We start from the raw sequence: 19,448 nt of genomic DNA on the forward strand, positions 1-19,448 counted from the left end.
CTGGACCACAAAGGCAGCTCCTGCTTAGATTTCTCTTTCCATCTAAAGTAGAGAGCATCCCTTGAGGTTACTACCAGGAAATGATGCCCTCAGGAGAAAGCCAAGTTTAAATTAAAGCAAGAAGGTGGAGTTCAGCTGAATGTTTCATTTACAGTGAAACAAGGGTTTCAGAGAGCCCAGTGCAGGGTATGAAAGGATGGGAATGGTAGATGGTCTATTTAGGGGATTGGAAGACCAGAGAGGAACAATAGCAGGAAGGGAGAGTAGCCCAAGAAAGGGCTCCCTCTTTTTAATCACCATCATCATTACCACTGATAATATGTTGGCATTGCTGCTATTATCACTGCAATGAAAAGATATTACAGTAAGTACAAAGAGGATGAAAATATCAGTAATCAGACTTACAGGGAAAGAAAGCTTTCAGTTCTAAATGGATGGTGGCTTCTACTTGCCTCTCCTCTAACTGCCAATGGTACAAACTCCAAACCCCAGCATACCCTACCCTGTTCCTACCCTCTATCCTGTGTAAGGACTGGGCAATGTTTCTGGCCATGATGGGTTCACCTGGCCACAAAGTTGATAGAAGAATTAGCTGTGCAACTCAGAATCAGCTGGATGGATTACAAGTCTGAGGAGGCCCTGGAACGGTGCTGGGGGGAGTTCTGGTTGGAAGGAGGTGGCTGTGGTCTGGGCTGACCTCAGAGTGCCATACTGTGGATGGGCAGGCTTCTAGGAAACTTATGGAGCTGACCTGGGTATATTCAGCCTGCTCAAAAGGAGTTGAGATACAGCATAATCCAAGTCCAATCCTGGAGATCATAGAAGCACTTTCTGGGATGTGGTTTCATCTGGACAGACCCTGCTACAGAGCACGCTCTGTCTGTGGAGAGCCCTCTCCTCCTGACAAGGTGCCCTGGATCCTAAAGGCACTGTGCTCTGTGTTTGACATCTGTAATTATTTTTACTACTATTTATATTGCTGAGCACCGAAGAATTGATGCTTTTGAACTGTGGTGTTGGAGAAGACTCTTGAGAGTCCCTTGGACTGCAAGGAGATCCAAGCAGTCCATTCTGAAGGAGATCAGCCCTGGGATTTCTTTGGAAGGAATGATGCTAAAGCTGAAACTCCAGTACTTTGGCCACCTCATGCAAAGAGTTGACTAATTGGAAAAGACTCTGATGCTGGGAGGGATTGGGGGCAAGAGGAGAAGGGGATGACATAGGATGAGATGGCTGGATGGCATCACTGACTTGATGGACGTGAGTATCAGTGAACTCCGGGAGTTGGTGTTGGACAGGGAGGCCTGGTGTGCTGCGATTCATGGGGTCACAAAGAGTCGGACACGACTGAGCGACTGATCTGATCTGATATTGCAGAATATATAAAATCCACACTCTTCAGAGAGAGGTGCCACTTGTTAACACCCCATCAAAAAACTCAGAAACCTGGATTAAAAAGTAATTGATTAAATGCACATTATGTGCCACAAATCTTTCAAACACTATTTTAACTCATTTAATGTAAATCCTTCCATCGCCCCTGTATATTTGGTATTATTGCCCTGTTTTAAGATGAGGAAACTGAGCTTCCCAGAGGAAAACAGCTTGTCCAAGGGCATCACCGAGTAGATGATGGGTAAGACTCCAAACCTATCAGACTCAAAATCCATTCTCATCACTGCTCTCCTGTCCCTCAGTTCATTGTCTACAGCAATAAGACAACTGCACAGAGTTGAGGTAGAGGTAGGTCTTTGGTTGTTATTATTGTTGTTCTCCTTTTGGTTCTTTTTAACAGATGTAAGAGGGCTTCTGCTGACACAACAACTGAACAAATAATGCTGGGGAATCATATTTGTGAAAATCTTCCTGTGCAATATTAAAAAGGTAAATACCACAAATGTCATTTGACTCCACCAATGAACTAATAGCTAGTACGGATATGAGAGGTGGACCATAAAGAAGGCTGAGTGCCAAAGAAATGATGCTTTTGAACTGTGGTACTGTAGATGATTCTTGAGAGTCGCTTGGACTGCAAGGAGATCAAACCAGTCAATTCTAAAGGAAATCAACCCTGAATATATATTGGAAGGATTGATGCTGAAACTGAAACTTCAATACTTCGGTCACCTGATGTGACGAGCCAACTCATTGGAAAAGACCCTGATGTTGGGAAAGATTGAGAGCAGGAGGAGAAGGGGGCAACAGAGGATGAGATGGTTGGAGGGCATCACTGACTCAAAGGACATGAGTTTGAACAAATTCTGGGAGACAGTGAAGGACAGGGAAGCCTGGCATGCTGCAGCCCATGGGGTTGCAGAGAATCAGACACGACTGAGTGACTAAACAACAACACTGAGCTAGGAATTAGAATCCTGAAATCAAATATGATTCTAGCGTCTAAGAATTCTCGACTTTCCTCTCCCCAAATAAGTTTCTTAAAAAAAAAAATAAACCTTTAATAAGGCAAAATTTTTCCTTTTTAAGGGAAAAAAGTCCTCATCTCCCATGCAAGGGAGGGAATCTAAGGTGAGAGTGGCCCAGGGGACTGTCTGTGTGATATACAAGTCCTCCAGGGAGCCCCGAGGGGCCTCTGGCAACTTGAATTGGTTAATCCTGTAGCACTAAGAATTCAGTACCCCTGACCAACACAGATGATAATTGTTGAAGTGTCTCCTTGATTGTCAAAGAATCCTCAGATCTGAAAGGGGCCTTAGAAAAAAAGCTGTTAAGTTTTCCAGGGCAGCCATGCAAAATAGTACAGGCCTCTGAAAACAAAGGAAGCCGGTCCTGGGAAAGGCAAATCCAAGAGGCATTCTATAAAAACTTGAAAACACATAACATACATTTCTATGAAGACAGCTTCTTGATGATAAGAATCACCTGAGGCATCCCAGGTCCCTCCCTGAGACCCTGATTCAGGGGGGCTGAGAAGGGCCCCGGGGAATTTTACATTTCAGCACTGTACCCAGCAGGTGAATCTTACCATCAGGGAAGTTTAAGGAATTCTGCTAAAGGGACATTGTTACAATTCTCTGACAAAAGATAACAAGGTTTCCAAGGCAGGTAAAACATTCATTTTGAAGGTCAGAAAACAATTCTCCCGTGGGAAAGGATCAGGGGAAGGGATAGTTAACTGATTTGGGGATAGACATGTACACATTGCTATATTTAAAATGGATAACCAACAAGGACTTACTGTATAGCACATGGAACTCTGCTCAATGTTATGTAGCAGCCTGGATGGGAGGGGAGTTTGGAGGAGAATGGATACATGAATGGCTGAGTCCTTCTACTGTTCACCTGAAGCCGTCACAACATTGTTAATGAGCAGTCACAACATTGTTAATAAGCTATGCCACTCGAGTTCAGCCATGTTCAACTCTTTGCGACCCCACAGACTGTAGCCTGCCAGGTTCCTCTGTCCATGGGATTTCCCAGCCAAGAACACTGGAATGAGTTGCCATTTCCTCCTCCAGGGACCTTCCGATCTAGGGATCCAACCCACATCTTCTGCGGCTACTGCATTGGCAGGCACATCCTTTATCACTGAGCCACCAGGGTTATTAATACCATTGTTGTTAATCAGTTATACCCCAAAACAAAATTAAAATTTTAGAAAAAAGAAAAGAATTCTCTTCTTGCAAAATGTCTTTGGCTTACAAAAGGGTCAGATGTTATAATCCTCTTGGTATGTTGATTTGCATACATATTTGTGTATACATGTATGTTTGAGTTTCAGTTATTTTAAAATAAATGATGCTTGTTTATTTACACAAACCATACCACAGATCACACACACACACACAATAGTAAAATGTAATTAAAATGTCACAGTCCAGAGCAAACTACTGTTAAATAACTGGATGAACATCCTTCCAGGTACCTCCATGCATAGGTAAGCATGTAGATATCATATATAACATTATACATCTGGGGCTATACTAGACATGCCCTTTTTCTACCTGTTTTTTTTCTACAGAGGAATAGGCAATTTTTTCATGGCAATATAGTTCTATATCATCACTTTCCGTGTGTGCGTTAGTCGCTCAGTCATGTCCGACTTTGCAACTCCATGGACTGTAGCCCACCAGTCTCCTCTGTCCATGAAATTCTTCAGGCAAGAATACTGGAGTGGGAAGCTGCATAATATTCCCATTTGTATGAATATACCATAATTTGCTGAATAAATACTTCAGAGTTCTTTTAAAAATGGTATAGAGCAGAGATCCCTAACCTCCAGGCTGTGAATGGGTATTGGGCCACAACCTATTAGGAACCAGGCCACACAGTAGGACGTGAGTGACTGGACAGCTAGCAAAGCTTCGTTTGCTGCTCATCATCACTGGCATTACCACCTGACCCACCATCCCACCCCACCACCATGGTCCATGGAAAATTTTCTTTCACAGAATTGGTCCCTGGCGCCAAAATGTTTGGGGACCACTGGTATAGAGGACAAGGTAAAAATCAGATGGATGAAATTCCTAAGATTTATTTTCCATAGATAATGAGAAAGCAAGTAGTTTGTAAGTTGTTCTTTAGCTGCTAAGTCATGTCTGACTCTTTTGCAACCCCATGAACTCTAGACTGCCAGGTTCCTCTGTCCATGGGATTTCCCAGCCAAGAACACTGGAATGAGTTGCCATGTCCTTCTTTCTCCAGCGGATGTTCCCGACCCAGGGATCCAACCCAAGTCTCCTGCATTGAGGCAGATTCTTTACCACTGTGCCACCTGGGAAGTCCCATGGTTTGTAAGACTCAGGCACAATTCGTAAGATGTATATAGTATAGATAATATGTTAGTAAGATATGTTAAAAATAAAATAGAATAAATGAAGTGCTTTTGTGTTAAGTATAGATGAAAATAAAGAAACAAATAAGAATGTCACTTATAAATGGAAGAGTTCCAATGAAGGACAAAGTAAATCTTAAATATTAATATTTAATAAAGCCACAAGAAAAGCCCAATAAAATATTAATAAATGTACTAAATATCTAACTTACAATTTTATTTATATTATTAATATTTCCTAATAAAATATTAATAATACATAATAAAGCCCAGTTCATGTTGCCTCTAGATTGACAGCTATGTCATCCCTAAATGGATCACCCATCGGTGACACCCATTATGTTCAATTCTGGCCACATGTATACTCTGCCCCCAAATGCAGGCAAATTACTATTGAGCTACAGATACTGGCCAAGTATACTTGGCCTGCATCCCTTCTATGGGGCAAGCCTATGCTGGCTTCAGACACCTCCTATCTGCTAAGCCTCCTGTTCAACCTCACATCTGGTCTCTGTGACCACACCATCATTGGGGAAAGCTAACACCGCACAGAGACAGGACATGTGAAGACTGCAAGCACAGGATTCCAGAGTGTGGACCTTTCATCTTATTTATACCCTCACCTAATTATATTAAAAGTGTTAGAATCCTTTCCCCTTGCATCTCAAAGCATGTTTCCAAGGGGAATAAATCGTGTGACTGGAACAACTGACTTTGTTCTCTGAGCCTTTCCATCTCATAATCTCTGGAAGAGTTTCCTTGGCGGTATACTTGGAGGCTAAGACTGCATCAGGTTATTTCCCACACTTCTAGAGTAATGGAGAGAAGCAAGCAGAGTGGGGGACCATCATGACTAAAATTACACACAGAGAAGGTACATCAAATTCTTTGCTAGTCTGGGCCATGAGGGTAAGGGTAACACAAAGTGCAATCTTTCGTTTAATTTCAGGAATATATCGGGTTTTCAGCTTTTCTTGCCTCCAAAGTTATTATGTAAGTTTTTAAATAATCAATCACAATTTATTTTCAAGGGATTCTGATATTTATATTTTATACACTAAATCACATAAGCAGTTTTAGCTATTCTTCCCAATGACATTTTATTTTTCACCTATCTTCTCTCTCCCTGATCTATTTCTAGCTCTCCTGGAACTATCCTCCACTTGCTAAAGTATTTCGATTCTTGTTCTAAATCTTGCCGTAAGTATCCTACTGAGCTAAAGCCAACAGAAGAGACAAATTTAACTTTAACATAGTATGAAGCCTCTATCAAAGTGTGTTGCCAGTTATTTTAGTTACCAGACTTAAGATCTGAACTAAAAATAATCATATATGTAATTATCTTGGTTTTCTGACTATCAATAATTATATCACAAATATCCATGTCAAATATGAATAATTATAATCAATCATGTATCTTTTTCAAAAATCAATGATTTTTTTCAAATATCAATATAATTAGGATTAAGTAGGGGAATTCCTATCTAGGGTGTTTTGTCTAACCTCACTGTACAATCAGATTACCTCTAAATAAATCAAAACTTTGGCTGAACTGAAACATGCTATCACCAACCACTCAACTAATGAAAATGTGAGGTATCAAAATCAGGACTCCAGTGATGACACCCTTCCCAACCAGAAACTAATTACATCATTTTTTTTTTTTTTTTAATTTTGGGCTGTGCTGAGTCTTCGTTGCAGCACACAGGCTCTAGTGTACACGGGCTCAGCTGCCCCCGCAGCATGTGGGACCTCAGTTCCTTGATCAGGGATTGAACTGAAGTCCCCTCCTTTGGAAGGCAGATTCTTAACCACTGGACCACTCAGGAAGTCCCTGCATTATTTTATTATAATAGGAATCATAAAATAAGCTGCCTCCAGTCTTCCCCACGCAGTCACAGTACCAGGGGTCCAGTACAGGTAGCACAGACACAATGTAACTGTTGATTGAAATCTCAACTGCATCTTCCAGCCAGGGAAGAGTCCTTATCCATGAAAATTTCCTGAGGCAGTGCTGTGCTTAGCCCTGTGCCTGTGTATCTAGCCCAGAGGGTACCTGAAACCAGTTACTGGATCCTGAGTGGCTGGAATATGAGGAGGAAGAAGTGCTGAAGAGAGAGGCAGGTGGAGGAGAGGAAAAAGGATGGTAAGTACAGAGATTCCTTTTAAGAAATGTGGCTGTGAAAAGCAAGAGAGGGGCAGGGCTCTAGGTTCACAGGCCCCTGGTATGTGACCTAGTATGTGTCTGACTCTTTGTGACCCCACGGACTGTAGCCCACCAGGCCCCTCTGTCCATGGGGTCTTCCAGGGAAGAATACTAGAGTAGGTTGCCATTTCCTTCTCTAAGGGATCTTCCAACACGGGATCTAACCCACCTTTCCTACATTGACAGGCAGATTCTTTACTATTGCACCATTTGGGAATCCCTTTCACCAGCTCCTGGTGGTGGTGGTGGTGGTTTATTGGCTAAGTCATGTCTGATTCTTTCGACCTCATGGACTGTAGCCCATCAGGCCCCTCTGTCCTTGAGATCTTCCAGGCAAGAATACTAGGACTGTAGCCCACCAGGCTCCTCTGTCCATGGGATCTTCCAGGCAAGAATACTAGGACTGTAGCCCACCAGGCCCCTCTGTCCATGGCATCTTCCAGGAAAGAATACTAGAGTAGGCTGCCATTTCCTTCTTTAAGGTATCTTCCAACACAGGGATCTAACCCACATTTCCTGCATTGGCAGGCAGATTCTTTACTATTGCACCGTTTGGGAATCCCTTTCACCAGCTCCTGGTGGTGGTGGTTTACTGGCTAAGTCATGTCTGATTCTTGCAACCCCATGGACTGTAGCCCTGCCAGGCTTCTCTGTCCATGGAATTCTCCAGGCAAGAATACTGGAGTGGGTTGGCATTTCCTTCTCCATCACAAGCTCCTAGTCATGTTTTGATTCTTAGGTTTTGGGTTCTCTAAAACATTCAGGAGTATAATTAAATTTGTTTCAGAACCTAGGTTGAATATTACTCATCTCTAATATATGCTATACTTAAAATATCCAGACATCTCAGATTTCCAGAGATAGGCAAATGGCTACCATTCCATCTTGTTGACTTCATGAGTAAAGCACGCACTCTAATTTTTGTTTGGAAAACATATTGGACTATAATTATAGCATTCAAAAGTGGGAACAAACACTTCTTATTTTTATTTTTCTTCCACTTCAATGGTACACAAATTTCTCATGATGAAATTTTGCTTAAATTGCTAAAGTGACAAAAATCTTTGTACATAGGTATTTGGGGCAATGCTCTTTCATTATATATACTTAAAGAAGAAAATATGGAATTATTGTGTGAGTACTGACAAAACTACTTGTCTAAAATCTCCACAGCTAGACAATTAAGTTGCTTGAATCCCTGAATGCTGAAGCAATTCCAAGTAAAGGTACTTAAAATACAAGTGCAGAAATAACACATTGCTTAAAAATATTTAGGTTGGTTTGAGAAGGAAATTAAGACTAGGACATCTATACTCTGATAACCTGTGTATTTATACGTGGTGGTTCAGTCACCAAGCTGTATCTGACTCTCTGCAACGCCATGGACTGTAGCCCACCAGGCTCCTCTGTCCATACAATTTCCCAGGCAAGAATAGTGGAGTGTGTTCCCATTTCCTTCTCCAGGCAATCTTCCTGACCCAGGGATCAAACCCACATCTTCTGCATTGTAGGCGGATTCTTGACCACTGAGCCACCAGGGAAGCCCATATGTATAGGGATTTAATGTTTTAATAGCAATGAATTTTCAATTTCATATACGCCAGTGGTCCCCAATCTTTATGGCACCAGGGACCCGTTTTGCGGAAGACCATTTTTCCACAGACTGAGGGTGGGGGTGGGATGGGAAATGGTTTCAGGATGATTCAAGAGCATTATATTCATTGTGCATTTTATTACTATCATTAATATATATCAGCTCCACCTCAGATCATCAGCATTAGATCCTGGAGGGCAGGGATCCCTGATATAATCTGGTAATTTCCCACCACTCTCCTTAAACAGGCAGGATAGGAAACTGACATATAAAAATATCTGACCCAGAAACTGAAGAATTAGAAATAAACAGGCTATCGGCTTGGTATCCTGATCTCCACACCACTGCTTTTCCCAGTGAACCATAAGCAGAAATAGCAAAAAAAAGGAAAAGCCAGTAAACAAAGTGAAGCGCTGGAAGGAGCTCATGATGAACCAGATCTGGCTTCAACAAACCCGGTTCTGCTACTTCCCAGGTTTAACGTATGCCACTGCCACTATTCGGCTGTTTCTGACCCATCAAAATGGCAAGTTACACAGCTGGACCTAACGGTCGTGAGATTTAGGTAAACCCTCTAAGTTTCCATCTCTGCATCTGTAAAATGGTACAGTGAGTTGTATGGTGTCTCCCCAAATTTCACACATTGAAGTCCTAGCTCTCCTTACCTCAGAATATGATCTTGTTTGGAATCAGGATCCTTACAGAGGCAATCAAGTTAAAGTGAGGTCTTTAGCGGGGGCCCTAATGCAGTGTGACTGCTACCTTAAAATGGGTAAATTTAGACAGAGACACACACAGCGGGAAGATGACCCCCTTCTAGCTAAGGAGAGAGACCTGGAACAGATCCTTCCCTCTTAACTCTCAGAAGGAACCAATCCTGCCAACACCTTGATTTCAGACTTCTAGCCTCCAAACTATCAGTTCAGTTCAGTCGCTCAGTCATGTAATACAAACTATGAGATGATACATTATTGTTTATACCACCCAGTCTGCGATAGGTCTTTATTTTTTTACTGCAGCCCTCGGAAACTAATACAAATTAAGATTATAGTTGGACCCATGTCTCATAGGTGGGTCTGAGAATTAAATGAAAAACAATGCAGCTAAATATTTAGTACAGTACCGAGTACACTGTAATAAGCTCCCAAATAAATATAAGGCTTTCATCTTTATTACTGTAAGTTGATACTTCATATCAGAATTACAATGGAACTCTCACCACAAACAACTTTTCTTCTCACAGTACAGCATCTCCAGGCCTCTGAGGTACAGCCTGTCCTCCCCACGTTTTTCTTCCCCTCTCTCCACACCTGGCCAACAACCTACCCTCCTCACACATAATCACTGCTCAGGCCTTCTGCTCTGCAGCCCTTTTCACACAGCAGTGTAATTACTGATCTCAAATTAGACTCCCAAGTACCCCAGACAAGGCTTTACATTCCTCTTAGCTTTCCTCAGGCAGGGCCGTGTGAGCCTGTGAGGTGCTCATTACATGTTTGAGGAAAGAATCTCTTCACCACAGGCAGGGAAACTGGCCACACACTATCTACAAACAAGCCCAGACTCTAAGATACCTGTTAAAAGTACTGTCCAGGTTAGTGGTTCTCAAAGTGTGGTGGGGAAACCTGAAGTATCAGCCTGGATGGGAGCTTGCTAGCAATGCAAGTATCCTGGGCCTCACCCCAGGGACTGAAGCCGAAACTCTAGGGAGGGAACCCAGGAATCTGTGTTTTAACAAGCCCTCCAGGTGCCTGATGCAGCTAAAGTTTGTGAGCTACTGTTCTGTCTCCAATTCCAAGTGAAGAGGTTGGGCTGCTGGTTGTGAGCTCCCCAGAAATTCCTACAGAGGAGTCGTCCCAGGGGAGAGGGGACCACAGAGGGGTTCTCGGGGCACAGAAGCAAAAGTTTTTAATTTTCACTTTCAACTCACTTATCTATACCCATATTATGAGAAGAGCTGGTGACAACTCTAAACTGTTACTATCTAAATTACCTAGCAATGAGAATCCATGTCTAGGAAGTGAGGCTCTGTCCACACTCTGAGCATCCTTCCCGACAGCAAAGAGGCAAAGATGATTTTGCCGCATCAGAAAAGTGTACTCCAAAGCCCCTTAAAGTAGCAACAAACAAGTGCCAGGCAAATAGTGCTCTCCAAAGACTTTAAGATAGTAAAGCAGGGCAGCTGCAGGTAGAAGCTGATGATCAGAAACAGGTAAAGGGCCTTCTGGGCCCTCCTCCATCCATGCCAGACGTTGCTAATGGGTCACAAAATTCTTACTCAACAAACGTGGACAGTATCTGCATGCTAAGTTGCTTCAAGCACGTCCGACTCTTCGTGACCATATGGACATAGCCCAGCAGGCTCCTCTGTCCATGGGATTCTCCAGGCAAGAATACAGGAGTGGGTTGCTGTGCCCTCCTCCAGGGGATCTTCCCAACCCAGGGAATGAACCTGTGTCTCAAGTCTCCTGCATTAGCAGGCAGGTTCTTTACCACTAGCACCAGCTGGGACAGTATCTAGAAATCTTTAACTCCAGGCAGCCACTATCAATTGATCAGACCTGGCCCTTGCGAAAAACCCATTCCTATCCTAGTTTAGGAGTTAAATCCTCAAGTTCTGTAGCGTTAGTATGGAAAACAGCTGCTATTATAGGAATCTCACTGTACTTGGGAATCAGAGGCTGTACAATCTTGGGGAAACCATTTAAAATCTTTGAATCTCAATTTCCTTATTTGCAAAAGGGAGCTGGCAATAGCTCCTCCAGAATGGTCTGAGGATAAACAAGATGGATGAAAGCCCCTTGTCCCTGGCAAATAAAAAGCTCTTAATAAATGTCTGCTGGATTTGAAACTACAGCCATGTGGGGAAAACCACACCACCCAAGCTTGCCTGCAGCTAATTCACCCAGAAACCCAGGTTTCAGTGTTTATCTGTGAAGGAGCTGTGGAGTCAGATGCTGGCTTGGGAAAACAAACTGATGTTGCAGCATATGTGGTCACTAGTATAGGCAATCAGACCACGGAGACATTTATCAGGAAGAGCTTGTTTGAGTCCTTGTCCAAAGACAAGGCCAGCGCCAGCTCCTCCTTTGCCGTATCCATACTGGACCTCTACATCATTTGACTAAAGCAACAGATCCTACCCAGAAATCTACTTTCAGAAAAACCACTTCCAGGGTTGTGGCAAGCATCTGTCTTCTTATGTTTGGAATGTTTAAAAGCTCCATAGAGAACATCTCAGTAAACAAAACCCAGTCCTACCTAGCCTTGTTAGTTCAGTGGAAACTGAGGAATTCCCCATTTGGACAACTAGATGCCAAGAAAGGCCTTGGTGGGTGACCGATGCTTGCTATATGTTAACTCATTCAGCTTCATGTTAACAAGCCGTTTTTACAGATAAAGGATCTGGAGCTCACAGACATTAAGATGATCATGCAGTCAGAAGGCAGGAACACTAGGATTTGAAGAGCTAGCTGCCAGTCACACTCCACTAAATTCCAACACTGATATGAAGCTGGAATCCACCCCAGTAAGGTCCTCAAGTTTAAACAGACAGGAATTTTGAAAGAAACACATGAAAAAAAAAATTCTAACCCCATTCTAGCAGCCATGGACTAGCCTATAACCAGGGGTTAAAGTGTAACTAAGAACAAATACATCCTAGCATCTGTCAAAATAGAATTTAATACCTTGTAAATCCCATTTAATTCGTACTTAAAACTGAATCAGTCAATAGATAATACTCAGCCCTTTTTCTAAAAGCCTGTACGTAATTAATCTTTAGAAGCCAGTGTGACTGATGTCTTTTTTATTTTCAGCAAAGCACTTTCCACTGTTATATAATTTTGCTATGTTGAAGATAATGGAAAAAATGTGACCTACCAGAATGACTTATAAACCCTACACATCAAAATACCTTGGTATGCATTTATTCTGAATAATGAGGGTTAGACCTAGACCATAAATGCAGGTAAGATCTTTCTCAGCTTTGGGAAACAGGCCATTACAATTCAATTTTCTTGGATATTATACAATTTCATTACCAGCAACATCGAATAGGGTGGCCTTGACTTGTAGGGTGTGAAATTATTTAATCAAACTAGGCCAGTAACTAAGCTGATGAGAGACCAAAAGGCAAGTACCGGGTAAAGCAGGCTGTCTGTTGGCACGTGTCTGTGTTTCCTGGAGCCCTTGTGCCAAGAGGTGCAGCTGGGATGCCAATCCCACTCACAAGGAGATGACAGCAAGGTAGTACTTCGCACCCTGAAAAAGACACTACTGTTAAAATTCAGCACGGTCATTCCCAGTTTGGCGAGATGTTTGAAACACACTGAAATTCACATTCTGTACAGTTTACCCACCTACATTATGGCTTTCAATATATTCACAGACTTGTGCAACCATGACCACAATCCATTTTAGGACATTTTCATTACTTCAAAATAGAAACCATTTAATCCTCCAATTCCCCCCTCCTCCTCCCAGCTGTAGACAACCACCAATCTAATTTTGTCTCTATAGAGTCACCCCTTCTAGAGATTTCATATAAATGAACTCATACATGATCTTTTGTGACTGGTTTCTTTCACTTGGTATAAAATTTTCCAGTTGCAGCCAGGGTGTAGCCTGTGTCAGAACCCACTCCATTGTATGGATATATCATAGTTTACTTATCCACTTTACAGCTGATGGACATTTGGGTTGGTTGTTTCCACTTTTTAGCTATTACGCTCAAATGTGTACATGGACCTAGCTTTCATTTCTCTCAGCTATATATCTAGGACTGCAATTGCTGTCCTGTTCTTCAAAAAAGAAAAAAAAAGTAAAGAATTCACTTTTGGTGGGGGGAGGGGGTACTTTCCTGGCAGTCCAGAGGTGACACAGTGGTAAAGAATCTGCCTGCCAATGCAAGAGACACAGGAGATGTGGGTTTGATCTCTGAGTCGGGAAGATCCCCTGGAGTAGGAAATGGCACCCCACTCCAGTACTCTTGCCTGGAAAATCCCATGGACGGAGAAGCCTGGCAGGCTATAGTCCCTGGGGTCACGAAGAGTTGGACACGACTGAGCACACACACGTCATGTCATGTCTCTGGGGGCCCAGTGCTTAAGACTCTGCGCTCCCAATGCAGGAGGAGTGGGTCAACCCCTAATCAGGGAACTAACACCCCACATGCTGTAAGGTACAACCAAAATAAACAAACAAACAAAAAATTCATTTTTTAGGTTAAAAAAAAAATACCCAGCAGGTGATAAAACATCTAGGGAAAACTTTTTTTAATTTTGGTAAAATACACTTAACTTAAATTCACCATTTTAAGGTATACAATAGAAAAAACATTTTCAACTAAAAGGGAATTACAATACTGGCTTGTCTCTATATTTATACATGTGGGTTTCCCCCAATCAGAAAAGATGGCAGATACTTTTTATTTTAACCCCTCATCCCAAGACAATCCAAGAAAATGCTTTCTGGACATTTTTATGCATCCTGCCTGTGCCTTTCAAACAGCACAAGAGGCAAGCTCCTTTCTGGGCGGGGCTGGAAACGCAGCAGCCTCATATGGGGACACATTCAGTGGGAGGAGGAATGTGCTTCTCTCCAGTTTCGCACATACTCCTCTGTCTGCTAGACAAAGTGATATTGTGGCATCTGTGCAAAACACTCCCTACACAATGGAACAGAAATCAGAGAGTGTCCATTTTATTTGTGCAGGCAGGAGACCCATTTCCCTTCTCCAAGGACCAGCAGGAAATGTGGGCACAGGCTAATGCAGGGACATCTGGATATCCTACAAAGCGAGCAGCAGGATTAGAGCCCGGCCCATGTGCCGTTTCTGTTATTACTTCCCACAATTAATAAATGCCCAGCAAATCAAGACGGACTTGCTTATGCTTTGGGCCTTAGCATGAAATTTTCCTATGTGTATCGATACCAAAGAGAGTTTTGCCTCTTTCATTGAAATGGCTTGCTTTTGAATTAAGTCAGTTTTCTGCATTGTGACAACATCCTGGTTTTAACTATCTTTTATGATACTGCCTGAAGTTTCTGACATATATAGGAACCTCAAATAACAATCAGCCATTTCTGAAATACAAACTATTGACTAGTGGTAGTCGCTCAGTCACATCTGACTCTTTGCCACCTCATGGACTGTAGCCCGCCAGGCTCCTCTGTCCATGGAATTCTCCAGGCAAGAATACTGGAGTGGGGTGCCATTTCCTTCTCCAACACTGACTAGGGCTACCTTTAAATTAAGGAAAAGCTTGGAAGAAAACTAAATACACTTGGTATTCAATAGTATTGACAAATATGTAAAATTTTTGTCAGGTAACATGAGTTAGTGCTGGAAAACCTCACAAAATTTTAAAAGGAAAATCCGTAAGTGGCTCAGTAATCAGATGCCAACTCATGCCATACACCATGTGAGATCTTAGTTTCCCAACCAGGAATTGAATCAATGTCCCCTCCGTTGAGGGCATGGAGTCTTAACCACTGGACCACCAGGGCAGTCCCTGGACGTCAATTTTTTTAAGAGAAAAAAAATTTTTTCTCTACTTTGGCTATTTTTTAAATAATTTATTTTTATTTTTGGTTACACACAGTCTTGGTTGCTGCACACAGGCTTTCTCCAGTTGTGGCCAGTGGGGCTACTCTTTGTTGTGGCGCACGGGCCTCTCACTGTGCTGGCTTCTCTTTTGCAGGGTCTGGGCACATGGGCTTCAGTAGTTGCAGCTTGCGGGCTCTAGAGCGTGAGCTCAGTAGTTGTGGCACACCAGGCTTTGTTGCTCTGCGACGTGTGAATCTTTCCAGACCAGGGATTGAACCTATGTCCCTTGTATTGGCAGGCAGATTCTTCTCCACTGTACCACCAGGGAAGTCCTAGGGCTATTTTAAAACCAAGTAAGCAATGGCAAAATATTTGCCAGTGTACCTATCGTCTTGGGGACTGGGGTCAATAAACACATGTGCAAGTTATCCAATCTGTGCTTCAATAAACTTGCAACATTCAGTCAACTGGTTGGCAGCTGGTTTTGACCTATCATATGATTACAGTTAGTAGAGTAGACGCCCCAGCACAGCTCTGTTTGCAGAAGCAAGACAAAGTACTAAAAGGAGGAAGGAGCTGGTAGTGAAAGAATTCCTTGAGGTCTTGAAAACTCAATCATGACCTGACTTCCAATTATGTTCTAAACCCAAAAGGAGCTGCTCATAATTACTATGCAGTGTTACATGTATGTTGCAGCAACTGGAATAGTTCTGGAAAAGAATGAAAGGGACAGAACCCTTGGAAGAAATATTGGCCCCACTATTTAGTCAACCAGCTCAAGAGAAATCTCCAGTCAGAATGCTTGTCGGCAGATTTACCTCCGTAGAAGCACAACTTATCACCTACCTTCTAACCACTGACATGTCTAACAGCTGCAAAGAGGGTAAATTTTTAGGAAGGTCAGAGAACTGTGAGGTCAAGAGGGAACTAGTAGGATATCATGGAACGGGCGGCTCTAGATGCTTGTTCCTCCAAGTGTGGGTCATGGACCATCCACTGGGTGGGTATCACCAAAACTGACAGTATCACCTATGCTGCTAAGTCGCTTCAGTGGTGTCCGACTCTGTGCGACCCCATAGACGGCAGCCCACCAGGCTCCTCCGTCCCTGGGATTCTCCAGGCAACAACACTGGAGTGGGTTGCCATTTCCTTCTCCAGTGCATGAAAGTGAAAAGTGAAAGTGAAGTCACTCAGTCGTGTCCGACTCTTAGCGACCCCATGGACTGCAGCCTACAAGGCTCCTCTGCCATGGGATTTTCCAGGCAAGAGTACTGGAGTAGGGTGCCATTGCCTTCTCCAAGTATCACCTTTAAGCATATCCAAATGCAGACTCTCAGGCCCCACCACATCTACAGCATTAGAACCTGCATCTTAATAGAGTGGTTTATATGCACATTAAAGGGCGAGAAATAAGATATCAAGGTGCCACTGAAGGATTTAGAACTTATTTACAAAATTAAACAGTAGGAAATAAGATGCCTCCTAAGATGCCAAGAAAGGAGAGTTTACTACAAGGTTAGTGAAGGATATTAATATGTCCACAGAAAGGCTGTGTCAAGTGATAAAGTCAGCAAACAAAAAAATGAGGATCAGCAAAATACTCTTTTGTCCACGTATATTCAAAGAACTCAAAGTATTATAAGGAAGATCTTGACCTGCGATGCAGAGATATTTCATCAGGCTTAAACAAAAAAAATTTTTTAAGGGAATTAAAAAAAAAAAAAAAGAGGAACACTCAACTCTCCTTATTAAGGATCACTTTGGAATGAATGCTTTGACTTCTGTTTGGCTAGACTTGGGAAACTGAGGATAACCAGAGGTGGTTCTACCTAGGGCATTTACTCATTTTGATGGCTGGAAAAGGTTATCTCCAAAAAGAAATGAATATTGTGGCAGTCAATTTATACATCTGAGTCATGCATGTTTGTTTAGAGTGAATCCTTTAATGACTGGTCCTGAGCCAGAAACTAAGAACATCCAGTTGCTGTCTGAGGGCTAAGTCTTCGATCACGATGACTCAAATGAGGCTGTTTCACACTTGTAAAATTTGAAGACTAAATTATAACTAAGGAATGGCAAAGATATATAGCATGTGTATTGCAGTTTCCCAGTTCTCCAAATTATATGTCTAGAACAAGTATCACTCATTATTCACAATATTCCATACTTGGCCTGGGGATCCTCCCTAACTTGATCCTCTCAGATGTCTACCCATCAACAGGTTTTGGCATGATATATGAAGCTTGCCTGCCATCCTTGACAAAAGGTCCTCCCATTTCTGTCATTTTGGGACAAAGAGTTATGCCCAATCTCTAGGGGCTGCTTGAAGAATCACAACTGGGTCATTACAACATGTTTTGCCCATAGCCGTCATTGAACACTGACCCACATCACCTCTCCTAGGGTCACTCTATACCTCTTGCACCCTCTACACATATATACACTTCCTTTTACTTTCAGGTAGGTAGGTAGATTTAGTCACTAAGTTGTGTCCGACTCTTGCGACCCCATGGACTATGGGGACCCCACCAGGCTTCTCTGTCCATGGGGATTCTCCAGGGAACTGGAGTGGGTTGCCATTTCCTTCTCTAGGGGAGATTCCCGACCCAGGGATTAAACCCAGCTCGTCTGCACTGGCAAGCAGACTCTACCATCTGAGCCACCAGGGCAGCAAAATCATCATCATCATCATCTTGCTGCCTCAGGATTCCATTCTAAAGCACCTCTGAAATTTCCCAAAGAAACATCTAGTTTGTTTCCAATAAAAACTACTTTGTAGTGTCAAAGAGGATCTACCTAAATCAAGTGTCTCAACAGCAATACTATGCAATACTATGGACATTTTGCACTGGATAATTCTTTATTGCATGGGGGGTGGGGATTGGGGAGGGAGGCAGGGAGTGCTGTCCTGTCCATTGCAGGAGGCTGGGCAGCATCCCAGGTCTCTACCTGCTAGATACCAGTACCACCTCCACCCTCCCAGGGTTGGAACAACCAAAACTCTAACCAGAAATTGCCAAATATCCTTTAGGGGACAATTTCTGCCACTGCACCTCCTCCCTTGCGAACTACTGACTTAAATCATTATATAGGAACTTCTAAAAGTTCCACCTTTCAGAAGGTAGAACTATGGATCACAATTTTTCTTCTATATTTCTGAATGTATATTGTTTATATGATAAAAATAAGCTAGAGACTATTTTCTTTTTATTTATTTATTTATTTATTTTTCTATTTTCTTTTAAAAAGAAATACCATTAGCTACACAGATACCTCAAGCTGATCCCTGAGTGAATGCCAAGTGTTTGGCTTGTTCAGTTTAAAAACTGAATTCAGTCCCTGCATGTGCATCATACAGGAACTTTCAGTTAAACTTCTCAACATGTAATAGACACAAAAGAGGGACTTCAGAGAAGAAAATCAGAACTGAAGCCTCTTAACCCTTCTTCAACTGGTAGATGGAGGTGGGGGGTGGGGGGGGGTGATGGGGGGGCTCTGAAGAAAGACATGTTGAAGAAAAGACTGCTGCTTCAAGAGAAGTAATTACCTGAAAAAGTCTGCATGTACACTTCTGTCAGAAAAATACTTGCATTGTCAGAAAAAAAATGAGGCACAATTTACTTCCTTTCAAGAACTGCTACATTAATAGACCATGTAAAAATTTTTTCAAAATCATAAAATTAAAATATCTGAATGCAAAAATGGGCTCAAAACACATGCATTCCTTCATCTTCTTGACTGCTAGATGAGGAATTTCCTTAGAAAATTATACATTAATTTCATTACTAACTACTTTAATTCAGTCTGGGTAGACCATATCTGCCAGGAAGAAACGATCTGCATTTATTGAGACAACACAAATTTGGAATCCGAGCTTCAGGCTGAACTTGAAATAGAGTTTAACTTTAGCCATAAAAAAAAAAAAAAAAAGGTAGTGTGCTTAGAAAATGAATATGATAAACAAGATATTTATATAAATTGCTTTGGGGAGTAGTGTTATTTAAAATTCTGATGAGAATTAAACAAATGGGAGGTTAACTACAAAAAAAGAAAAGAAAGAAACAAGTTCCCAATGAAGAACTCGACATCTATTACCCTCATGAGAGGGATGACCCTTGAGTCCACCTGGGCCCCCAAACACACACACAAAGCACCTTCTGGTCTCCTCTGCTTACCCAGGTTGCTGCCAAAGGTTCACGTGTCTTCTGCTCTCAGGTAGAAGTTCTCTTTTGTTAAGTGGAGTGATGCCCACTGCTGCTTCCAGAATAGTCATATATTTCTTGTACCTCATCTTGTCCCTCTCAGT

General features: G+C 42.3%; 1 protein-coding gene across 2 annotated transcripts in view; it reads right to left on the reverse strand.

The window, feature by feature from the left end:
- The window catches only part of TJP2 (tight junction protein 2), a 128,248-nt gene that overhangs the window by 85,895 nt on the left and 22,905 nt on the right, over positions 1 to 19,448 (reverse strand). Inside the window, exon 2 of one of the 2 annotated variants that reach the window (XM_070375792.1) lies at positions 12,735 to 12,855. The exons of the other annotated variant lie outside the window; for it this stretch is intronic. The gene's annotated coding sequence lies outside the window, so the exon portion shown is untranslated. The remainder of the gene's footprint in view (positions 1 to 12,734; positions 12,856 to 19,448) is intronic. 2 annotated transcript variants of the gene reach the window in all.

This window comes from Bos mutus, chromosome 8 (genome assembly GCF_027580195.1).
Source record: "Bos mutus isolate GX-2022 chromosome 8, NWIPB_WYAK_1.1, whole genome shotgun sequence".
In the NCBI taxonomy this organism is placed as follows: Eukaryota; Metazoa; Chordata; class Mammalia; order Artiodactyla; family Bovidae; genus Bos; species Bos mutus.